At 42.9% G+C, this 20,152-nt stretch overlaps 1 protein-coding gene across 8 annotated transcripts in view; it reads left to right on the top strand.

Moving 5' to 3' along the window:
* ZBTB20 (zinc finger and BTB domain containing 20) overlaps nt 1-20,152 on the top strand; it is a 485,842-nt gene that overhangs the window by 356,180 nt on the left and 109,510 nt on the right. Inside the window, exon 9 of one of the 8 annotated variants that reach the window (XM_042788417.1) lies at nt 12,925-13,060. The exons of 6 other annotated variants lie outside the window; for them this stretch is intronic. The gene's annotated coding sequence lies outside the window, so the exon portion shown is untranslated. Of the gene's footprint in view, nt 1-12,924; nt 13,061-13,168; nt 13,933-20,152 lie in introns of those variants that run through there. One more of the 8 variants, XM_042788420.1, reaches the window with a different exon arrangement.

The raw sequence follows: 20,152 nt of genomic DNA, 5'->3' as shown, positions 1-20,152 counted from the left end.
GTGCCAGGTACATGGATCTTTTTATCAGACCTCATCATTTTTTGCTTTCCTCAGTCATCTTTTAGATTGTATGATTTTTAAATATGTGTTGGCTAGAAGATGGTATGTTGAGATGACTGGATAGAGAAAAGAGAATAATTAATAAAAGGCAGAAGTCAACAAGTTGGGTAATCTGTTGGAGATAAATTCTTCCCTGGAGAAAGAGTTACATCACGTAAGGCCCAGGACAGTTTGAGTGTAAGAGTTGCAGGCTGGCAAATTCTCTGCTTTCTGGCTAACTATTATGATCAGAACTTCAAAAAAACCCACAACAGACCTTTAAATATAATTGCATTTCAACCCTGACTGAAGTAGGAGAACAAACTAAAACCTAGTAAGCAGTCTTAGAAATTAAGTATTTCCCATTATAGTTGACACAAGAATTGGCATCATTTAAATTGCACAGGTATATATGGGAGACATTTAGGAAGCAACAGCAAATTTGCAGCATCCTCTTTGCTCCCCACTTCACTCCAACAGGCTTTTCTTCTTCAGCATAGCTGCCTTTGCAAGACTGCATCTTGAGTTGTCCCTGATTTTGGCTGAAAGTTTTCGGGCTTTGTCACTGAAAAAAAAAAAAAAATCATGGAGAGAAAACAATGAAATTTTTCTTTTTCTTGCCTAATTGAAACAGCAAAATTGCTTTGGCTGTTTTGGGGTGAGAGTCAAGGCAGAAAGTGCAGCCTCTCTGTTTTAAACAACTTTTACAACCCGGTTTGCACAAACAGAGCCACTGGAGCTAGGCAGGGTGGGTTGTGAGAGAAACAGGCTGCAAGAGGCGGCAATGCAATCCCTTGCATATCTTTAACAACAGTATGGCCCTTTGATACTACATAGGCACAAGTTTTGTTCAGCTCGCACAGCAAAGCTGTGCTGCCTGTGTATGTGTGGCTCACCTGCATGTATGTGTTATTTGTGAACCTTTCCTTCAGCCCATTTGCAGTTTGCGTGGGGATTTAGCGGAGTTTTGCAATTTCAGAGAAGTCTGGCTTGTCAGATGTAGCGTTAAATGAAATTGGTTTGTATTGCAACAGGATTGGTGGGAGGATCAAAGTCTTGGTATAAAATAAAAGGAGTTGTTTGGCTTCCGTGTGCTGAAATGTTTCTATTTCCCTCCATTTTTTTCATTAGTGTATTAATCTTAAGCTATTGAGTTCTCCAGTAGTGCGCAAAATACTGTAACAAAATGGTTATTAGAGAGAGGATTGCTTCTTCAGTTACTGTGAGAAGGGGTGTGTGTTACTTCTATGAAGGGTCTCAGAAACTGTGGGTTTTTTAATGTTGATCAACATGTCATTTTAAAATCACTGAGGTGTGCACCTAGACAACACGGTATATCTGATAATTCTAACTTACCCTGAAAAGCCTGTGTTGAGCTGGAAATTTGGTAGATTGTCGCTCAGGTCAGGAAGTAGTTCTGGTTTACAAATTTAAAAGCCAAAATCTGTTTTAGTATTTCTTAAATGTCAAAACAACCCTCTGACCTTGAAAATTACTTTCTCTATATTTTTTGTGCTTTTAAGTAAAAAACAGGCCTTTTCCTTAGTGAAATACTGTAGCCTGTTAGTCATCAAATCTGAGAATTTAGAGAAGGGAAAGTGACATTAACTCATCTTTTCTTTCCCTTTGCCAGTGCAAGAACGGGCGTCATTCATATCAACGGTAGCTGGAGGGAAAAAGATTTGCTAACCTTTAACAATGCGTCCGGTTTATTTCCATAATGTACTCTGTATCTTCTCGCCTGCTCAGTCCTCCGTCTGCAAGCGTTTCGACCCTCGTAGTAATAATAATACGTGGGAGGACAAGTTCCCATGCTGTGTATCAGAAGTGACCTCCAGTGCCTCAATTCTGGTCTGTCCCCGTCGAAGCACTGCAGGAAGGAAAAGGCCACATTTAGTGCAGCTGGCCAATTGCGCACTTCTGTAACCCAAACTGATCATTCCTGACCCTTCATATGATCGGTTGGACTTAAATATGACATTTGAGCAGCCTGTTTAGTTTACCTAACTCCAGTATTCTCCTTTTCTGTAAAGTCATTTTGCCACTTCTGAATGTTTGGTGGTTTTCCCTCCTCTGAAACTATGCCTTTTCTTCATCTTTTCTCCATGCACCTCTTCTTCTCCCTCTTGCTTTTCCTTTTGCAAAGCGGGCCCCTGTGCAGAGACAGCCTGCGGTTCTCGCCACGCGTGACAAGTGGCGCGGGAGGGAGCAGTCTGAAGCCCTCTTCTCTCCCCTGGCAGCAGAGCACAACGAGTTCCTCCCTCTTCCCAGGTGCTGCTGCTCTGCACAACTTCACATCCTTTTGGTTCTGGTATGATGAACCCCAAAACATCTTGGGGTGTGAGCTCTGGGCCTCTTCTACCTCAGTTATCTGTAGTATCTAATGTTCCTGCATTCTCCAAGACTCCGCTTGAGGAGTTGCAATTACTAAGTGACTGTTAATGACTTAACTTTCCCTGGATTTCTGTGAAGTGGGGAGGTCGTATTTTTAGCACTTAGCCGCAGAGGAAACTGAGGCACAGGATGAATCACTTCTTGATTTAACAGAACATCTGAGCACAAATTTCTGCTAATTTAAGGGTTGTTCAAAGAGATTTTCTGAGAAATCATTTGAAATGTCTGCCTCGGGTAGTCTGCTGAAAAGCATCTTAAAAAGAACCGTATGGTCTTTATAGCAATCAATTAATTAGGTACAGTTGTTACGTAGAGATGGGGAAACCAAGGCATAGCATTTGCTTAAGGTCATACAACCTGAGTGCTGATGCTCACAGAGTTAAGCAACTTTCTTTTCATAGTCTTTTTTGGTTACATTCCTTCCTTTCTCCCCGTAGTTGATCATTTGAAAGATTGAACAAGGCTCTTTCGAGAAGAGATTAAATTTGAAGGTGTTGGCTGGAGCGTTCCAAAGTGATGGTTATTCAGCCAGTTTACAATGTAACATTATAAATAATTAAGTATATTAAAATGTTAAAAAGTAATACCTGCTCAGTGATATGCCAACTTAATATAGAGCAAACACCTACTACTGATCTGTGGTTAAATTATTTAATCTAGAACTAATCTACCGTTCAAACCAGTTTTGAAAATTAAATAGTTCTATCACTGAAAATAATTAATTGTTCAAACCCATAGGGCTAAATCCAGCACTGACCTAAATGATACGAGAGAATTACACGTCGGACACAAGCATGTGGGAAAATAAGTAACAAAATAATACATGTTGCCCGGGTTCTCTCTTATCCCATCTGGTATCACGCACTTTAGTCAGCAGGGCTCTTTTGCTGTGCTGGCTTTGCCCCCTGCTTCCTCCCTCCAGCATTTGAGTTCCAGCACTTTTATGACCATCTCACAGGGAAAGTTTGTAGAGGTTTATGTTTTCTTTGCCCTGTATCCATTTCCACCCATTCTGCGACCTGGCACGGGGCTTGGCCCGTGGCTGGTCATGCTGAAGAGTTTGGCTCCGTAGGGCTGACCCCGCGTCCGGGGAGGGAGCTGCCTGCCAGAGCACTCCCAGTGACCTCAGTCAAATTGCTACTGATTCACTCTGATGTAAATACGAGCAGATCTCAGGCCAGTAGACCTCAGTGATGAAGTGTTTCCAGCATCCCGTTTCAGGAAAAATAGTGAGCCCCTTTGAAGAAAAAAAAAAAAATTTTTTTTTTTTTCTCTTTCTCTCTCTGAACGCCTCCACAAAACAACATGGGAGAAAGGAGGAGAAGAACAAATATTCAACAGGAAATTTTTTCTTCAACCTTCTTGGAGAAAAAAATTCCCCCCATAAATCAAAACAAGATGGAGCCCCGGAGCCCCACCTGCTGACTTGAGGAAACCGAGAGAAGAAAGGGAAGATGCCTGGTCCTGTGCCAAGCATTCAGTGCTGGGCTTGTAGCGCTGTGATGTGGCACTTAAAGCTCTAGGGGACCTGGAGCCAGCGTTACAAATGCAACAAAAACTCTCATGAAAACGAGCCTCTTAACAGCGTGTTGAGCTGGTCTGCGATGGCCTCAGGAAATCCCCCTGGCTAGGCAGGTCCCTTTTATCCACTGCATTGCTCTGACTCAAAGAGAAATCTCACGTAACCTCCTTGACCAGAAACCGAGCAAGCATGCAGTCTGCAGTGTTGGGTTTGCAATTTTCATATTTTCAGTTAATCATTTCCCACCTCCTGCTCTGAAGAAGTCTGCCCTACCTTTCTTCGATGTCTCATCACATGTAGGGCCCAACGCTGCAAGCATGTGGCATGTCCTCAGTCATCGGGCTTCCCAACGTCCTTGCTTTGTGGTCAGATCCTTAGCTGACGTAAACTGGCCTAGGGCCATTGATTCCCAATCACCAGTTGAGCACTTGGCCCTTTGATTCCCAAAGAACTACTTGTTTTTAATAGCACCATGACTGATGCTACTTGTTTTCAGGCTTAGGACCATCTACAAGTGAATGCTTGCGTATTAATTACAACAAAGAGCAAATCTACTTGACATTTGATTTTGTTTTTCTTGTTTCCTTGCAAGCTTGAAAATGAGCTGCTTTTGCCAAAAAAAAAATCGAAATGCATTTCACACCTTTTTTTTTAAAACTTGAAATAGGCCCCTTGAAAAAACTGACATGTTAAACACCAGCAAGAAAATGATTATTTGGACATATGGCTCCTCTTCCCGAACTTTGCAGAGAGGTTAGATAACGCTCTTTCACATCTTAAAAGACTAGACTCCTGCTACATTACTAACATATTCTTATGTAATAATCCGGCACTGATGATACTTTATCCAGTCCCAGTAATATAAGACTCATTTATGGTTCGGTCAGTTATGAGGGATTTGTTTTTTCACAGATTATCTTCTAATTTGTTCTTTTTCATTACTCTGTCCTGAAGTAGAATACAGAATAGAGTAGAATCATGAACAAAAATATCCTGTGGCACTGTCTTACAGCAGGGTTTTGTATGGATTGTTTCTATTAAACATTGCATGATTAATATAAAAGTAAAAACAAATTTTAAAACCCCGCTCTTAAATGAAGACAAACTCAGCTGAACCCATCCATTTACTTTTCAGATAAGGCTGTTTCATAAAGCAAAAAAAAAAAAATGTAAGAATTAAAAGTGTCAAAGTGTCGAAGATAATGAAATTTCATAGAAAGATTGTCATTAGCTCTGTCACAACTGATGTTAGCAGTCATGTAAGGTCTGCAGGTACTTGCAGAATGCATAGTCATATAGGCGAGCTGGCCAGAAAACAGCAATGCCCCATGGTGAAAGCATTTTAAATTTTGGAGATTGAGAATGAAACTTTATGAAACTTTTTCATAAAGAAACGAGTTTTCAGCAGACCCACCTCAGTAGAACTAATGGCGCAAGGGCCAGGGCTCCTCCAGTGGGTGAGCGAGCATCGGAGTCTGTTCTCTTCCAGGTCTCCCTCATCACACCCCTAATCATCAGGCTCTAGGGTCAGCCTCTTTCTCCAGCTTTGAACTAGAGTGTCTATCCGGGACCCAAGAAACTTCCCTAATAATATTTCCATTAAAAATTATGTTTCCTTCAAGTTGTGTCATGTTCAGTGACAGAACTCTGCAATGGAAAACTGTGGAATCACAGAATCCTGGAATAACAGAAATCAGCAAGGGCATCGTTCAGTCATCTGACTTCAACCTTCGCCCGTGCTCAGAGCAGAGCCAGTGAGGATCACTTGCTTTCTTAACTGGCCTGTTTGTGTGTGCATATATGTCCTTCTATGTATCCATTTTATAAGTACTTATATCCTACTGCACATTTTTTCAATAACCGTGTTTCTGAAATTTGAGATTTTTAGAATAATTTTAGGTTCTCTCATTGATAAGCAGAAACTCTTGATCAGAAGCTGCCCTCCACCAGAGTGAGTGTGTGTGTGTGTGTAGCTGTACAGCCACTGCACCAGACTCTTGCTGTGCCTGGTTCTTAGTGATAGTGGGTTGTAGGGGCTTAAAGATGTCCCCTAAGTCATAAAATAATGCTTTAACCAAGGGTTAGCATTGACTATGCTTAGACAGAACCCTGTTTCTGGGCAGAGTGGGGACCCCAGTTCCTCTACCCTGCATTTATCGCGGCTCTCTGTTGCACACAGGGTGTTCAACTCGATGGAGCAGTGGTCTAATCTGATGTGGCAGCTTTTACATTTTTATCTTTTAAGTGCTTTACTTGCATGAATTAATTCTGAAAACACTCTTGTGACGTTAGTCATTGTTATGATTCCCATTTTAGAGACCCTGTGTCTATTTCTTAATTATACTAATTCTTCCTTATGCTGGTGAGGTTCCGGATGTGTGAAAGGGTCTCCCAACTCAGGGAGATGGATTGCAGAAATGTCAATGCCAAAATGAGAGTTCATTGCCCTGTAGCAATTTTCTGTTTCCCTAAGGTTGAAGAGAAATATTGGAAGACGAGTATAAAAGAGGCTCTGTTGATTTGTACTAGGGGCTACACAGGAGTTGCATAGATCAAGCATGTAAGAGGTGTTGTATTGGCCAAAATGAAATTATTCAGATTGTTGACACTTCTTTCAGTGTGGCCATAATCTCATCGAAAGAAAGTGAAACCGACCTCTGCTGCGCCTTGTTTTCCTTTTATTGGAATACATTATCATCCCCCCTCAAAACCCCAACAAATCCAGAATGAGAGGCAGTGAATTTGATGGATGGAGGAAGAGACTGAGGCTTCCCCAAGAATGAATAGCAAGCCATTTTAAAACTAGCCATTATGTGCTGGAACCAGAAGGATCTTCTGTCTTTCTGTATGATAAAACTACCAGTGAAATGTATTGCAAGATAATTAGGAGCAAACAGGCAGGAAAAATGAGTGATGCGCTACTCTTCATTTCCTGAGCCGGTCTTGTTCCAGTCACCTTGCAAGCTGCAGCTGTGTCTGTGGAGAGAGTGGAGGTGGAGATCAACCCTGTCTGTGTCTTCTTTCCTCACGGCTTCACCCAGCCCAAGGACATGATGGACAATCATATCTGCTGCAGAAAAGAGACAGAACTCTACACCCTCCTCTGGCTCTTTGACTTCCCACTCTATTTATATCCAAGTCCAGGAGAGAAAACGGTGTGTGCAGAGTAGGGACCCTTGCAGCTGTCCCTGACGCAAAACTAATGGTTGGACAGAGAAGCCAGAAGCCCTCAGTGGTGTGATTTTGGTGGGAGTCTCACGGTTTTGGCATGCTGAGGCTGTACAACTCCCCACACTGCTAGCAGTACTGTTGTTCCTACAAAGGTTTTGTCCTGAATAAAGAATAGGAAGGTAATTACAATTTTTACTCAGCACTAAGCCTATGGAAAAGCCTCCAGAAACAAAACATCTTTCGGTAAGAAAGGCTGGGAGGCAGAGGCGCAATACCTGTCACCTCCAAATGCGGGAAATAAGATTTGTGAATGTGTGACAGCACCAGAGTTAGCAAGAGGGATGTATAGCACGTTTCACGTCATCATTTAGAACAGAAGTGGGGCAGACGTCCGCTTTAAATTTCTTCAAATCAAAATTATAATTGTCTTCCCATGAAAGTATGAGAGAAAATTAAGCCTTCTGACACCCTGAGATACTTACGCTTCTTTCAAAAATCATAGAATAAAATATAACAGAACTGAGTAGAATAGGCTGAATATCACATACGATGCTGTTTAAGTAATTTTAATTTTGGAGCAGAGATGCAATCCGGTAACAACAGTATGGGTCATGATAGAGGGTAGAGAGTGAGGTAGAGAGTTCATGTTTTCAGTGTTTAAAAGTCTTCCGAGGCCTTCACAATAAGCATCCTTTCAAATGTACAGAGAACATGTCACCTACAAAAGCCACCTCCTCATTTATCTACTTTTTAACCAGTGATCACATTTCCCTAATTTGCTGTGAAAACACACTTTCAGAATGTTGCTTTTTGACCCAGTGCAGCTGAAGAGGAGAGGCAGGAGTCTTGCTCTTCTCATGTCTTCTAAACCAGATGTTTTATAGAGTTCCCCTAGGTTGCACTGTTGCTTTTCCAGTGAAGACAAGGGGATTGCTCTGGTGCCCGTGAGGGCATGGCTCACTTTTCAGCATCTTATTGCTGACAGCAGTGTGCGAAAAAAAAAAAAGAACAAAAATGTCTCTCATAGCTCAGTTTGCAATATTTTAAATTTTTTTTAAAAAGAGGCTCTTCCACAAGATAGGCCATTACATTTGGATTGTCTAAAAGTGAAAAAATATGGAGGCCCGCTGATGTTTCCGTTTACATTGCCCTGTTGTCAGCAAATCTCTGAAAGGATTTGCATTGGGAACTGCACAATCTCAGTAAAATGTTCTTTAGGAACCAGTTCTGGACATTTGATATAGTTTTATATGGGGGGGGGGGAGGTGGGGGGGGGGGTCTGTTAATCAGTGCAGTAGGAAATAATAGCTTGTTTGGTTTTCCCCACAAAATCCAATTGCATATATGATAGATTAGATGCAAGACACAGTACCTTTCTTACCTGAGCATACAAAGGCATCTACCAAGCATAGTCGTACAAGTTAGGAATGACTGCGTACCCAAAAGATAAGCAAGGAGTAGATTTCTGTAATAGCTGGACTTTCCAGGTTTTTCCTCTAATTTCTTATGTACTGAATGATAACCATATATTCACCCTCTCCAACATGCTGTGCTGGTTTACATCTCTGAATAAAAAGCACAGACTCACAGCTGTTTATGAAGACAAGCCAGTAAATCTGGAGGAATATATTTATGCAACTTATCCTGAGATTACATAGTTAAACTCTATTTTTTTCAGGTAGACAGAGCTCCTTCATTGCAAAGGAACCAAATTCCTCCCTGTGTCACCCAGATCTGTTGATTTTCCATTAATGTCAGTTCATGTCAGCTGTACTGAGTGTTACAAGTTGCGCTGCAGAATACTTGATATACATTAAAGGAGCAAGTACTCTGCCATTTCCAGGTTCTTCCCAGTCTGCTGTTGTTTTGTGTCCTGCTTTTGGCTGGTGTGATGGATGTAGAAGTCAGAAAGTGAGGAGCAGTTCTGGTGGCTTTTCCTTTTTTAAGTCCTGCCATTTGCTAGTGGCAGGACTCATAAAGTCAGTTCTCATAAAGATCTGTTCCAATACCATAAGTACATTTTCTTCGTATGGAGTGGTTATCATACACGTGATCTTGAAAGCTTGCTGAAGCACTGAGTGCCTTTTCCATAACAAACAGCAAACTTTATTCCACTGCTCAGACTGAGCTTTCAGTTCTCGCTTCTTTGGCTAAACCTCCCTGATGCACACGATGATTTATATGAAGGAAGAGCAAGCAAGAGGGTGCAATGTAAAGAGAAAGATCATCATCATCATGTGTCTAAATTAAAATCCATGATAAAACCTCATCAGGGGAAGATAATGTACATTTTTTGGAGCTGCTCTTGGCCTTTTGCAGTTAGACTGCAGGTCTGCTGTTGGTTGATATTCAGCTAGAAATCGGGAGGTCTTTGACTTGGGTAGCTTCTAGTAGAAGGGGACCTACTGAGAGCAGGACTTAACAGTAGTGCTTTCTACATTAAGCACTATAGGAGATTTGGGGATCACCATATCAGGAACACACGCTAATAAAATATGTGCCACACAGTAAAAACTCACCTGGGTGAAATGCTGCTCCTTCTGATATCAATGGAAATTTCCTTTTGACCAGGGGTTGCTATGGCAGCAAGCACTGGAAATGAGAACAAGGACATTTTGATATGTCTACACTGTGGATTGCAAATTATGATACCCGAGTTAGTTTTAAACAGACTTGCAAGAAGTGGTCTAGTTAAGGCAGCCTGGAACGCCACGTGGCCTAATTTACCGTGCTAAGCAGCTTGCTTTCCTCTCTGCTCAGGGTCCATCTGTGCCTGGGGTAGAGCAGAGGTGAAGAGGCGTGTGAGGGGATACTCATCGTAGGGCAGTGGGGTGAAGAACAGACTGACAAGGAGTGGTGTAGGGAGGGAGAAATAGCACGAGAGAGAGCAAGCTAGAAAAGAGGAGGAACAGCAGAGCGTGGAGTCAGCTGAATGGAGGAGAGGGGAGGAAGACGAACAGCAACAGAAGAGATGCAGGTTTGGGGGTCCAGGGACCGAAGGATCTCTTCCCACGGCAGTGCACTTTGCTCTGCTCCTTGGAAGTCAGCCTAGGGCTCCTGGCTCTCAGTATTCCTGTTGTCAGGAAGACACTGTGAAACCCCTGACACTCTTCCAGTGGTTGATCACCTTGTAAGCACCGTTTTACTCGTGCTGCCGATGACGCTGCTGGCTGAAGTGGTGAAGTTCTGTATTACAACTCCACAGGTGCTCACCCACCTCAGCATCAGCAGCAGTGTGGAACAGCATTCGATTTTTAAGTTGGCTTTAAAAGAAAACCCTGAGAAATTGTATTGAAAATGCATTACTGCAATTTAATGTTACTAAGTCAAGCACTTAAAAGTTAGGAAATGCCACAGTTAACATAGTCTGTGCAACCTTACTGGGGGCCCTTTGTGCCATTACCATAGCCTGTAATTACACGACTGCACACTGTTTCTTCCAGTGAACCCCTGCATCAAGTGGTCAGGTCCTCTGCATATTTCATTAGAAACATAGCCCAGAGCTGTTTTGCACCCTGCTGGATTATTAGTTTGGTACTGACCCAGGGAAGAGAAAACTACTTGTCTGTGTCACTGTGTTCTACAAAATCTCCTCATCTGGAAAGGAGTTGAGGCCTTTGATGGCATTGAAATTTCCTTTTCCATTCTTCGGTAGCGCCTTACCTCTCATAATCCCATAATAATTCAAATGGGAGCAATTCATATTTTGGGGAGGCTGGGGAGACAACTCATAAATAGCATTTAACAGACCTCATTAAGTCCAATGTCCCATTTGCTTCCGCAGTGCATCCCTCTCCTATTGACCCCGGTTAGTTCTCTTGCAATCTGTGCTGAGTCAACGGGCCCCAGCGGACTGGTAGGCAGATGCAACACAGCCACCCAGCACGTGGCATTTCAAAAGGTGGAAAAAGTCAGGAACCCACCTTTTCCAATAGCAGAAGGTGATAGAAGCACTGAATAGTACTGGTACCTCCCATCAGCTCTCCGTTAACAGTGAAACACATAAAAACTGATGCTAGCTTTGCCTGGAGATGTATGTGGAAAAGATGATGAAATTAATATAGAGCAGTTGCTAGAGCTTCTGTCTGTCTTTTGTTTCTTGTTTCCTTAAGCATTTGTACCCAAAATGCAAAGTGAGGGGGGAATCCCAGCGCTCCCTCTCCAAGGCCAGCAGTCAGCCGCGTTGTGAATTCCGTCTCTGCTTTCTTCCCATGCTTTTGAGCAACGCTTACAGGTTAGCCGTGCCCATTTAAAAGTTTATATACAGCAGATGTTCACGGAGCTGATCAGGAATTACGGATTTACTGCTGTAGCTGCAGCCCTATATGAAATAGAATGTATTTAAAACACAGAGGATATACCTGCCTCACACAGTCAATTCACACAGGCTCTCCTTGCTGACGTTCTCTCGGGAGGGGACATCAGAGCCTGTATGCCCTGAAACCCAAAGCAAGTCCCCAGCGCCTGACAAAAAAAGTTCTGGTGGGGCAGGGGGGGTGATGTCTGGGCACTAAACATGCTGGCAGCTCCCTCTCACAGCAGCGTATTTACCTGCTGCCTTCCCTCTCGGGGGGAGAGGCCGGCTGCCCCACACCTTTTTAGAAGCAGACTTTGCAGAAGTGTCATAAATCTCTGCCTTGCCCGCCACACAGCGCTGCCGCTGCGCTGGCTATCGCCAGGATTCATCCATTTGAACTGCACTTCGTTTCGCAGCCCAGGGCAGGAGGAATAGGTTGCTTTGCCACCTATTTTGGGGTCTAACTTCTCTCCCTCCCCGGTGCCTGGGCCTCGTCTAGCCCAACACTCAGCACTGCCTTTTTACAGCATCTCCGTCAGTACCCGGCAGGTACTCGATTTGTCTGTTTCTGTGCAGACGTGCATGGCAAGGATGTGCTCCCGGAGCTTGTGTGGTTCCAGGATCATAACATTCCAGTGATCCATCAGGAAAATTCAACTGCAGGGCAGCATGGCCTCGCTTTCACTGAACCGAAGTAGCTGGCAAACCTGCGCTCCCTTCCCCACCCCGCAGGACAGGTAGTTGTTGAAGGCTGCGGGAAGGCGCGAGTGTTTATTTCGGCGAGAGCTGCGGTGGTGTGTAAAAAAGCTTTTTTTGGAGCGGGCCTCTGTATAATGCCATTTGAATCCGTACTTTTTGTTTGGTGGTAAGTTTTAATAGTTATCCTTTGAGGATTTTCCCGGCGAGCTTATCTGAATACACCAACAGTCTTTTTTGTAATATTCGCATTTCCCCTTTGGTTCAGCCGAGCCCACTGACAGATCATTCAAATTCAATTGTTTTATGTCTAAGCCGAACAGCTAATTAAAGTAGGGATGATTAACCTGACTGGCAGTGTCGCTCTCTCTCCCTCGCTCTCTCGCTCCCTCCCTCCCTCCCTCCTGTTCCAATCAGTCTTTTTCTCACACTCTCCCTCTCTCTCTCTCTCTCTCTCTGTCTTTTGCTCTACTGTGTGTGTGTGTGTGTGTGTGTGTGTTTTTTTTTTTTTTTTTTTTTTTCCTCTCTCCTAAACGTGGTCTGCTTGCTGATGGCAGAATGGCACTCGGAGATTTGTGCATTGTGTCTGGTTTCCTACGGGCAGGCTGACCCAGTGCCTCTAGGGACTTATCAATAGACCACTCAGAAGAGACAGAGACAGGAGAAAGGAGGAGGGGTGGGGGGGTGGGGGGGGGAGAGAGAAAGAGAGAGGGAGAAAGAGAGAGAGAGAGAGAGAGAGAGAATCAATATCAAGAATAGAAGGAGCTCCGAAGCCATTTTTTTTTTTTTTTTTTTTTTAAAGAAGTATCAGGACTTGGGAAGAGGGTGACAAAGAAGGTTTTTCAAAGAGGCAGTGGAGGAGGTTCTAATAAATTTGGAAGGAAACAGTTCCCTGTCTTGGGAAAAAAGGAGAACTCCTGGCTGATTAGCATTCACACCAGGTATGAGATGTTCCCTACCCCTTATCACTGTCGCAACCGAGATGGAAAAAAGCTTTTCTTTTTTTTTTTTTTTTTTTTTTTTTTTTCACCCCCCCCCCTCTTTTTGCCCTTTTTTTCCTTACCCCCCCCACCCTCCCCCCCCCCCCCAGCTCTATAAGGAGATGGAGCGAGCGTTTATTTTGGTACGTGGGTTGGTGGTGGCAGGGGGAGCGCGAGCTGTGGGCATTTGTGTGCTGGGAGCAGGGAGAATGGAAGCAGGGCAGCGGGGGGGGCGCGGGTGGGAGAGGAGCCGGGAGTGTGTTACTGTGTCTCCTCTTTGTGCACCCCTGGGGGGGGGGGGGGGTTACCCAAGTTCATTTCCAGCAGGTGGATTTAGACAGGGAGTTACTTAACGCTTGACCGCCAGTTTTGAAAAAAAGGAAAAAAGAAGAAGAAGGAAAAAAAAAAAAAAAAAAAAAAAAAAGACCTGCTTCCTATGTCTATTAAAGGAAGCTCCAATTTTTTCCCTCTCTCTCCTCTCTCTCTCTTTCCTCTCTTCCTAACCAGACAGCGGGAGGGTTTCTGGCTCCTCGCCAGCCCAAAAGCCTCTAAGTGTTTTGCACTTGTTTCAGGGAGCCCGGGGATTTTTTTCAGCATTTTCACTAGAGAACAAAGAGTTCTTTACAAAGGAAGGGGGAGAGCGAGCTTAACGCCTGAGATATGTTTTTCTATTTTTATTAGGGATTTTTCCCCCCCCCCTCCTAAAAAGAAAGAGAAGCAAAGCACAGAATGTGTGGCAGCAACAAAATAGATTGAAAGGAAATGCAGTTCCCTTACCTCCAAATTATAATTTGGAATTAATAAGAACAGGAATGGAAGGGGGACGAGACCAAGTGAGTTTGATATGTTGTTCTTTTCTCCCTTTTTTTTAACTGTGTCGTTAAATCCAATTGCTGTTTTACCAACTTACCTCCTAGCCTCTTTTTTTTTGGAGGGGGGGGGGAGGGCATGGAAGTTCTACTGCAAACAGTTTCTGTTTACTTAAAAAAATCAACAAATTCTTACTGGGAAAAAAAAAAAAAAAGAGGGAAATGGGGTGGTTTCGGTAGAAAAGAAATAAACGAGTGGGAACAGAAATCTTTCACTTTCTGTCACTTAGAAAAAAAGTTGGTAATGGCTTGTTGAAGCTAAGATCCTAAAATACAGATGGGGCACTAACGCCTGTGTCCACGGACCCAGCTTTTCCCTGGCCATCTGTCTAAAAGTCACCTCTCATTGGCAGCTCAAATGATTAGTCGGAGCTCAGGGATTTTTTTGTTTGTTTGTTTGTTTGCTTGTTCCTCCTGTTCGGTGGGACCCTCTCTCAAATGGCTCCATTTCACCTTCTGAGTTTAGTTCTTTAATCCAGCCCCAAATTGAGGATTTCAGCATAGACCTCTTTGCCCTGTAGTTTTTTGTTTTTTTTAATGTATTTCTTATAGATACACTCTTTGTCTATTTGTATGTGGAAAAGACAAATGTAACATAGAAGGGAATAATGCATCACATTTAAAGAGATGTTTAGATTGGAATTTTATTGTATATAGTGTATAACATACAGGATATCTTCTCTACAGTGTCTCCTGTACAACGGTTAGGATGTTTGAGAATATGTACTGTTGTAAATTCAGTAGCTTAAGGAAGTGCTTTCTTTAGCCAAATTCTGCCTTCCTTCCTTTATTGATTTGTATTTTCCTGGCTTTGACAAATTACCAATCTAAAAACTGCATCATATAGCAGTGGTACAGAAATCAAGAGAGGAAGGTGTATATTATATCCTCCCCCCCAACCCCCCCCCCCAAAAAAAAAAAAAATCATAAGTGCACAATATACAGAACTATACCAAATTATTACAGAGTTACAACGGTTGTTTCTGGATGCAGGGCATTATTACTATAATACCTTGATTTTTATATTCATGCTACAGGCTTCCCTCAGAAGATGTTGTCTGTTACAGCTACATAGGTATCACATATGTATCTGTGGCACCGTTTTTAAGCAATGTCTATGCATTGTGTAAGTGTACACGGAGAATTAGTCCATTTACATCTCCTCGTATGATGAAGGGGGGAAAATCCATCCTTGGGCTCTAGGATGCCGCTTTAGGAATGCCACTACCCTACAGTGGCAGAAAGTCCTGCAGGATACAGCCCGTCCCTTGCAAAAGTGAAGGGAAACCATCCACGACAAGTGAAACCGCCAGTTAAAACACAGTTTTGTTTTCGTACCGGTATCTAGACAGGGGGCTTGCACCCCTCCAGCTCCGTTAGCCAGGGCTCTTCTCTCTCCAAAGCTGGGGTGGGCACAGCTGCCCCAGCAGAAGCTGGGGGGGTCGTCGTGGCCTCGAGTCCCCTGCTCTGGGTCCAGGTGCCTTCGCTGCAGGTACCCCAGGTGCTCTGCCGTTCCACGGGTAGCAGCAGTAATGGTGTCGAGTCGAAAGTACTTTGCGAGCTCCCCAGTTTAATGTGAAATGCTTGACGGCGAGGGATGGACCACCAAAAAGCGCCGGTTGTTCTGTTGGCAAACATAACGAATAGAGGAACTTTTGGCAAATGACAAATGCTTTTCTTTTATTTAAAATCCCCTCTTTCCTCGTTCCTCCAGAGAGTTTTCCCAACTCCTGATGTTTTCCGTGGTCTGAATGTTTTCTGTGACTTTTCTCTCTTGCTCTCTCACTCTCCAAAAAGGGAAAGAAAAAAAAAAAAAAAATCACAGGAAAAGTAAACAAAAGAGCATAGAAATGGGACTTGGTCTTTGAAGTTTTCCATAGGATAAGCAGTCTCATATTTTTTCTGCCTGAATCTTTTTTCTTCCCTCCCCCCCCCCCTTTATTTTTTTTAAATCTAACACATTTTTATGAGCATTTTGTATCTGCAACCGTGGAGATGGTGACAGAAGAGGGAGGACATAACAGAGCTGAAACCTAGATTTAACCCCCCCTCAATCTCAACTAGAAGGCATCTTCCAGTGTCTGTCACTGCTTCCAGAAGTAGGGAGAAAGACGATAGCTGTCTTCTGGGGACTCCGCAGACCTGACCTGAGAGTAGCACATTCACAGTACAGGAGAAAAGAGAGAGAGGGCAAAAAAAAATAAAAAAAGGGGAAAGAAAAGCTCTTTGAGCAGTAACACACTGGCTCTTTCTTCCTGCAGGCAATCCGCTCCAGCTCCTGGCGACGTGTCCTGCACTATCAGATATCATATGACTCTTTATTTGGACTCCCGTTAGCAGTATGGGCCTGTTAGGAGGCTGTTTGTTTTCTTTTCCTTTCATTTTCTTCTCCCCAGTTCCCCCCCTATTTTATGTGTGCCTGTGTGAGCGTATCCCTTTTATAATCTCTCTTTTTGTGCTGAAGCTTTATAGAAAAGAAAAAAAAAAAAAAAAAAAAAAAAAAAAAACAACGTAATCATTTCCCAGGGCTGTTTTTAATCCTCTGCCAAAATTGAAGTTCATTGTCGAGTTGTAAAAATAAATAACACCTTTTGGTTTTATTTCTCTCTTTTACCTCTTCCTTCGCCCTTCCTAGCACTTCTCGGTGTGTCTGTACACACTCGTGTATGTCTCTCTGTCCCTCCTGCCTGGGTGGGTGAAGTTGGGATACACCTGTGTCAGCCTAGGGAGGAGTATGGAGCTGCCTGCTGCCGCTCCTGCCACTCCACGCTGCTTCTTTCACTTCCATAAACTTTCCTCTGCTTATTTATTTATTTCATTTGGGCACCTTCTCCACACCGGGTTTGAAAAGCTGTCAGGTATCGCTCCCTGTGCTGGGCTTTTCTGCATTTAGGTGAGCAAACGGGGAAAGTTAAGGCTGTAAGAAAATGAAATGTTCTGCTGAAGGAATAGAGAACAAAGTGTGAGGTAAAATTAGACATGCTTTGCGTATGCCTCCCATAAAAGTTTCCTGTACCAGAACGTTGGTGCCTAATAGTAAGATGGGGGGAGCCAGACAGCAGCTAGCAGTCGGAGGTGTATAGGCAAGTAGCCTTATGGCAACAATATTTCTGGTACCGAGTCACATCTTAGTTAAGGGAGATGACTTTTTTCCCTATCTGTGCTGTCTTTAGCAGTACATTATTTAGATAAGCACCGCTGCAAAACTTTTTGCCTGAAAATGCAAAGTCACATCAACAGAAACAGTGAATTGCTATCAAATGTATTAAATCGTTGCAAGAAAAAAAGGTCTGTCTTTCCAAAAGAGAGGTAATGTTTTGTTTTGATACTTGCCTGTACAATGTTTTCATTTCTGTTTTTGAACTAAGGATTTATTTTGACAATTGTTAAGAATTGATTTTTAAGGGAAAAGGGGGGGGGGGGGGAGGAAATCCTTTAAAACATTCCAAAATGAGAGGGCTTGAAGGGGGGGAGATTTAGTTTTTTTGGGAGGAATTTAAAGTGTTTGGTTTTTTGTTTGTTTGCTTCAGTTTTGTGCAACCTGAATTGTAATATACTTTGGCAAGCAAACCAGAAAATGAGCTTTTTACACAACTTTGCTCCCTCTATAATTACTGCTGTATTTTTATGGAACTCGGGTGGGTTTTTTTTTTAATCTGAATTTGGTAAGATCATCAAAGCCGAAATCCTGTTTGCACTGTAGAGACACAAAGGAGTTACTGACACTTTCTGTCAGAGGTAGATGCTTTGGCCGGCCAGACCTTCCACCAACTTGCACTGTTCAGCAGCTGGCTGTGTGCGGGCCGATCACCGCGCTCCAGGGGAAAGTACGGGCATATTTTGTATACGCAATTTGTATACATTTTGTGCTGATACTCCTACTAGCATAGCTGAAGATCTATAAGTTGTAGCATTTCCTCTCCGGTGTATACTTAGGCCAGTGTACAAAAGCAGTCTTGTAAGTGAGGCAAATAGAGACGAGAGTTTTTTTGTTACAAATCCAGAAACAACTGTATTTCAGCCATACTGTAGGTGTGTTGAACCACATCGAGGTCTCCCTGCTAGGTGGTGGTGTTTCTTATGTCTCCTCTAACTGAGACGCCTTAACGCTGAAGTCAGTGCAGGTTTTCCTGAGAAAGAGTTACTGAAAAACTGAGCTTAGAACATCAGGATTTGGGGTGATCCCCTTGAATTGGTGTTGGAAACGAGACACCCCGGAGCGTGTCCTTGCACCGCACAGCAGCTCTCTGGAGCACACAGGGCACACTCGCTGTAGTGGAGATGTTAGATCTGGCTGAGATGTCTCCTGCAGTCTGAAACTTTATTTGTATGTGCCTCAGTTCATTTAGAAAATTACCAATCTCTCTTCTTCACTCTCAACAGCAAGCCGTTTCTTTTCATTTAGTTTTTGCCAGTCATCTCAGTGAGGATTAAGAGACTCTGACCAGAGACAACATTTTGAGGATTCTTTCCTTTTTCTCTCGCCTTCTAGCAACTTGAAACCAGATTTGCTTTAATGTTTCATGCTTGGGCACATTCATGGTCCTGAGGAAGGAATTACAGACTTTGTTGGAAGAAATTTGGTTTTGAAATAAGTGTTACAAACATTTAAAAATTGTGTGCTGTTCGTGTATGGTACATGATGTTCCCTGTTACTCTGTGCATGCTCCAGTGCTCTGAGCAGTCCTAGCTGTGGGTATTTATTTGTGAGCTCGTTCTGGTAGCCACCCATGAATTTAGTTGCCTTGACAATCAGTAGACGGGCTGAAGTTTGAGAGCTATGTAAGTGTGTGAGGTAGGAGGCTTCATTCAAGTTTTTGTCCGTTTCAGTGGATTGTTGCTCAGCATCTTTATTTGAAGAAAAAAAAACGTTCTCCTCAAACTTCTCTGACTTCATGTCTGCAGAGTAGATTATTCTATTTCAAAGTTATTATAAGCTCAAATAATGATAAAATACATATTTAGCTACCTCATTAAATAAATATAGCGAAGAGCTGCGGAAAGCTGAAAGCCAAGCGCTGCAGCTAACGTCTGAAAGCGTGGCTCTGGGCTGGGCAGAGAAGGCCGGGCTCATTGCTGCTGAAGTTTTGTTAGCATAACTTGGACTCGGTGGAATTGCACCAAAGTTGTGTTTTGACTTGGCTTAACTTCACTGCTTTCATCTGACTTTTTTTCTAAGCCAGCCCAATCCGGATCTGTTCAGCGCTCGGGAGGGTGATAGCCAAGGGACAAAACAGCTTGTCTAACACATGTCTCTTCAGTGCACCAGTGTGTGGCTTGTGAGACCTCAGACTGGATCACCACTGTCAAGAGAAATGCGTTTTCCTACAGCGTAATAAGTTGTCCTGCTGCTTTCAGATGTCAGAGATCCCCAGTTCAGCACTTGGTGAAAAGGTCTGCTCTCAGAAGAGGTTTCCCTTCCATTTAACATTTCATTAGTGCATGCAACTCATGCAAATGTGATGTGGCCAGTAGGAGGAACAAATTCTGGTTTGTTTTTGCCAGGATGCATGTATTTATTCAATGTCTGTATTAATGGTATGGTGAGATGGTATTTCAACCTAAACACCGATTTCAGTGGCTTACCGCTAAAAAATGAGCTGAGTTGAAATGTCAAGTAGTTGTTCCAAGCTCAGAGGTGAAGCTTATATTATTTTGGAAAGTATGAGGAAAGTCATGGTTACTTTTTTCTTTTTCTTCTTTTTTTAATGTGTATTGGGCAGTCACACTAAGACAGGAGCATTTTCTGATTAACTAATTACTGAAACCCATTAATTTTTCCATTCTCATTCTATTTTTAATTTTTCATGTTTCTTCAATACAAAATGAAAATTATAAAGAGCTAATTTCCTTAAACTAATTAGACTTAGAATTTTAATCTCACAAAACCCAGGAAATTCCAAGCGATGTTTTTTTGTAACTCTGCCATGTTGCACATGCCTCTCTCCTCTTTGAAACCCTTGTATTGGCCTTCAAAAAATCCTGGGAAAACACTCAACACTTGCCTGAGCCAGCCTTGTCAGTCCAAACCCTCCTGAACTTCTGGCACTGTTAGGCATCCAGATCCAGATTTTGTGATTTGAGCTCATCACTTTTGAGAATAACAACATGGAATTTCCAGACATTTCTTTGCATGAACTTAAGATTTTTTTAAAAAATAATTAATAAATCAGAGTAATTCTGT

The sequence above is a fragment of the Tyto alba genome, unplaced genomic scaffold (assembly GCF_018691265.1).
Source record: "Tyto alba isolate M040663 unplaced genomic scaffold, T.alba_DEE_v4.0 Super-Scaffold_14, whole genome shotgun sequence".
In the NCBI taxonomy this organism is placed as follows: Eukaryota; Metazoa; Chordata; class Aves; order Strigiformes; family Tytonidae; genus Tyto; species Tyto alba.
This window is presented reverse-complemented; position numbering and strand designations above follow the sequence as displayed.